The sequence below is a fragment of the Canis aureus genome, chromosome 19 (genome assembly GCF_053574225.1).
Source record: "Canis aureus isolate CA01 chromosome 19, VMU_Caureus_v.1.0, whole genome shotgun sequence".
Classification (NCBI taxonomy): Eukaryota; Metazoa; Chordata; class Mammalia; order Carnivora; family Canidae; genus Canis; species Canis aureus.
In genome coordinates, this window is record NC_135629.1 from 3,121,521 (window position 1) to 3,125,396 (window position 3,876).

A 3,876-nucleotide genomic window follows, 5' to 3' on the forward strand; every position below is an offset into this window, starting at 1 on the left:
GCCATTTGGTTATGTTCTCTTGGGTCTCAGCTCCCAGGAAGGCTGGCCAGAGAAGAGCTGGGTGTCCTTCGGGCGTGTGTGGGGCGTGATCAAGCCCTGGCCTCACCTGGGTGCAAGGTCCTCCTCACAAAGGCATTTTGTCCTGGTGGTGGGGTCAGCTGCGTGCCCAGAGTCTTAGTGAAGGGAAACTTGGGGGCCAGGCTGGGCTGGGCTGGCGTGCAGGCCGCCCCCTGAGGCCTTGCCAAGAACGGGGGAGAGGACCGGGGTACCATTGCCCTTGGCTGTGACCTCCGGCATCCCCGTACATCCAGTCACCGGTCAGCCAGACCCATGGCTAAGCCAGGAGTGTTTCCAGCCTGCCCCAGACCCCAGCATCCTGTGGGTGGTGGCAGCAGACGGGATGGTGCTCCCCTGGAATGGGCCGTGCAGAAGTCTCCCCGAGGGTCTCCACTCCAAGGGGAACAGCAGACTACATTTCCAGGGTAACAGGAGACAAAACTCCCCTCTCACCTGAGTTTTGGAGCCAACAAGCTTGTCCCAGACAGCCTCGCCCAAATGCTCTGTCACAGCCCCAGCCAGGCGCTTCCCGTGACTCCCAGGAGACAGGTGGGCCTTCCTAGCTGGGTGGTCCAGGGGACAGCCTTAGGCTTCGTCTTAAAAAACTTCAGATTTCTGAGGTGGCCTTGGGCCGGGGCAGGACGTACCTCGGGGCCCACCAGAGGGACAGGTGTCCGAGCACTGCCGTCCCCACCAAGCCTGCACCCCCACGAGGTGTGCGGCAGGCGGCCCCGTGCCCCCTCTGGCCTGCTGGCCACCGGGACAGCTCAGACCCAGGGCAGGAGCCAGGCAAGTAGACTGCGGAATGCCCAGGCCGGCAGGAGACCCGGCCGTGACGCCCAGAAACTCAAGTCGGGAGCTCCACGCCCAGAGAAGCACCTCATGCTCTTGCGGCCATGACCGTGGCTTGGTCAGAAGTCCTCAGGAGCTCAGGTTCAGGGGGAGGAGGTGCTCGAGCCTCCCGTCTCTGCCCGGGAGGTGGACCGAGCCCTAGGGGGGTGGGCATGCGACCACTGTCCAAGCCAACACTCGCTGTGAACTTCACCCCCGTGCCAGGCTCTGGAGAGTCCCAGGAGCGCCCGTTATTGGCAGTGCCTACCTCACTCCCCTGCCCCAAACATTCTGGGGCTTTCCATCACCCTGCCCCAGAGCCTTTGGCCAGCACCCCTCCACATCACCACTCTCTGCATCCAGCATCCAGCATTGGGCCCCTGGGGGTGAAGGGGTCAGGAGCGGATCCTACCCTTAACAGGCTCGTGCCCTAGCACTGGTTCTGCTGCGTCTGCCAAGCCTCTGGGCTCTCCCCGGTTCCCCTCAGTGCTTGGGGTGCCTGACAAATTCCTGTTCATCCTCCAAAGACCAGCTCAGCAAAGCTAGAGACGTCTAAATGCCCATCAGAAGATAAATTGCAGCAGCTCCTCCCATGGAAGGGACTTGGGACGATGTTCCTTATATGCTGTTAGAAGAACCTCCAAGAAAACTGCCAAGCAGCAGGAAGAGCCTGTGCTACTTTCTGTGTTTAAGAAGTTGGGGTGGAGGGTGGGGCTAAAGAACACTGTGCCCCGGAAACAGGTCTCATGAATCTGAACATAAGCCAAGCCCATCCTACACCCAGCCCTTCCACTCCTGGGTATTTACACAAGAGAGATCCAAATCTGTGCCTCTACAAAGACCTACACAAGAATGTGGGGCGCCTGGCTGGCTGTTGGGGGAGCATGAAACTCGATCTCTGGGTTGTAAGTTCAAGCCCCACATTGGGTGTAGAGATTACATTTAAAAAAAAAAAAAAAAAAGACTGTACATCACACACATTCTGTAACAACATCCACTATTTTATAAGAATATATTTGCTCAGGGGTTAACCATCTGCCTTCGGCTCAGGTCACAGTCCTGGGATCCTGGGACCAAGCCCCACATCAGGCTCCTTGCTCAACGGGGAGCCTGCTTCTCCCCCTGCCTCTGCCTGCTTCTACCCCTGCTTGTGCTGTCTCACTCTCTCTCTCAAAATCTGGGACACCAGGGTGGTTCAGCGGTTGAGCGTCTGCCTTAGGCTAAGGGTGTAATCCCGGGATCGAGTCCCGCGTCGGGCTCCCTGCAAGGAGCCTGCTTCTCCCTCTGCCTGTGTCTCTGCCTCTTCCTCTCTGTGTGTCTCTCATGAATAAATAAAATCTTTTAAAATAATGATAAATAAATTTTAAATATATTTGCTAAATATCGGAAAAGAATTAAAAATCCGACTGGCATCTTTAACATTTTTTTCTTAAAAAAAAAGAAACTAGCTTATTCACAAAAGCTGGAAGGGAGGATGGGCGACACAGCCAGTAGGAGGTGAAGGGAGGGTGCGCGAGGGACCGCACAGCGGCATCCCCGGGAACCAGGACGGGACTCGGGAGCACGGGTCTGTCTGAAAGCAGCTGGTCGCAAGAGAGTGCAGCCCGGCCGCCCCCGGAGCAGGCCCGCTGGGGCCACGGTGAGCATCCAGGACAGTGTCGTCTTCTCCGGTATGTCGGGGGCTAACCGGGAAGGGGCACAAGGGAACTTTCCGGGGTGACCGTAACATCTTTGATAGCGTCTGGGTTTCATTCGTCAAAAACTCGTGAGTTGGCCCATTTGGGGTTAGCGCATTTCCTTGCGGACGAGTGTAACCTGAAAAGAAAAGCACCGAGACCGCCCCCCGTGGCTGGAGGTACGCGGCGGCGTTCGGGGATGACGGCGCTGTTGGCTGCAGCTTCGGGGTGAAGAGCGGGCGACGCGGGCTGGAGGGACGGAGGCGAGGAAGGGGGCAGCAGCGGGCAGGGCGCTCCCCGCAGCTCCCGCAACCGCGGAGGCCCGGCGCCCTTCGCCCCGTTGGGAGCCGCTGCGTGGGGTGCGCACTGGCTGGGACGCGCGGGCCGTCCGCGGAGGTCGGTGGAGCGAGGACGCGCAGGGAGACGAGCGCGCCTCAGCGGGCAGCTGCTTTGCGTTCTACACCTCGAGCCCCGAGCTGAAGGATCCGTTTAAGCACCGGCACTTATGCAGGCGTGTCTCGCAGGGCGGCGGCGGCGGCGGCGGGCGGCGGGCGCGTCTGGCCGCGCGGGGGCGCTGCGGCTCCGCAGTCCGGGCGAGGCCCCGCGGACCCCGGGGAGCCCCAGGGACGAGGGCTGGCGCTGGCCCCGCTGCCGCCCACCGGATGGGCCGCGGCTGGCCCGTCGCCCCCGCCCGCTCCCCCGGCCTGCCGGGCGCTGGCCTCGCCCTGCGCGCCCGTCACCTCCTCTGGGCGGCCCTCGGCGCCTGCCAGCAGCGTGAACACGGCGGCCTCGGCGGCTCACGGAGGCCGAGCGTCCGAGCGTCCGAGCGTCCGGCCCCTCCCCTCCGCAGGCACCTCCCGGGGCGCCGGGGTGGCGGGAGGGCAGGGCTCTGCGTGGGCGGCCGCGGCTGGGACCGTGGGACCGTGCGGGAGCCGGGGCCGGGGTCGGGGTCACAGCCGCGGCCGCCGCCCCCCAACCCGCCGCGGGGTCCCCGCCGACGCGCGCTCGCGGCGAGCAGCCGGGGCGGGAGCGCGGCGCGCTGGGCCCGCGGCAGGTGGCCCCTCCCCTCCCCTCCGCCCCGCTCCCCCTCCCCCCTGCTCCCCCTTCCCTCCCCCCCCCCCGCCCCGCCCCGCCCCGCCGCGCCGCGCCGCTGCCCGCGTCCCCATTAATCACGCGGCGCTGACGGCGCCGATGTGCGCGCGGGCGGGGGCGGGGGCGGGGACGGGGACGGGGACGGGGACGGGGACGGCGGGTGACGGAGCGGGCAATCGGCGGGCGCCCATCGGCCCATCTTATCGCGCCGGCCCAGCCG